Source organism: Petaurus breviceps, unplaced genomic scaffold (assembly GCF_028583685.1).
Source record: "Petaurus breviceps papuanus isolate PSGF00001 unplaced genomic scaffold, PetGlider_PUasm1.0 38, whole genome shotgun sequence".
NCBI classification, from domain to species: Eukaryota; Metazoa; Chordata; class Mammalia; order Diprotodontia; family Petauridae; genus Petaurus; species Petaurus breviceps.
In genome coordinates, this window is record NW_027186304.1 from 34964323 (window position 1) to 34965298 (window position 976).

Sequence of the window (976 nt, forward strand, 5' to 3'; positions counted from 1 at the left end):
TCGAAGCCTGCGGAGGGGTGGGACGGAGGCCGGGTTGCATTGCTTCTCCGAGTTGCTGTGGTGGCCGTGGGGCTCTCGGAGCTGTTTTTTTCCTTCGCCCTGTATCTGCAGGCTCTGCTCCATAGGGGGTCCTGGAAGATTCTTACCAAAAAGAGAACCAGGCGCTTGAATGCTGTCCTTTTGTGGCAAAGACGAGACGTTTCCAGGCATTAGTTAATAATAATAATAATAATAATAAATTTTTAAAGGTATCTGCCACCTTCCAAAACACTGGTTAAGATTTCCCTGGGGAGAAGGAAAAAATAAAAGCAACCACTCGACTATTCATTTACCTGAGGGACCTGAGTCAAATCCTTCACAAGTGGAGGTGATTTTGACAGAAGCCCCCGAAGAAGACAATGAGATTTGAAAGTTTGCTCTTGTCGTTAACAATTAGCTCATAAGGTTCTCCCTAATTGGTACACCCAAAGGACAGTCAGGCTGACACCATCTAGTGACATTTAGAGTTGTGACTTTACCCAAAATTATGCAGGCTAAACAAACTAGTCATTTCCTCCTTGTTCACAGGTTGCTTCATTGGCTGTGCAGAGGGAAAGAAATGTTACTCAATCTGCAGATGTCCTGATAAAATAACGTTGTCTATAGAAGGATATCAGCCTTGTTTTATTTTTGTTAAATATTTATTATTATAAATGCTACATTATACGTTTATTCAAATGTTTATTAGAAATAAATATTAAACTTTTATTTTATTTCTGTTTTCTTTTTTATCCATTTGTTCTTTTTTAAGTTTTAGATTCATCAGAAGGGAGCTATGAAGATTTCACTATAAAACCTAAAGGGACTAGCAGTTTTCCTGTAACCAGAGTACTGTACATAATCCTGAACTACAGTCAATCACCAGTGTGATTAGAAGCTTTGTAGTTTGCATGGCCATTTTTTTTCACTGGGATTGGTTCTACTGCCTTTATTTAGA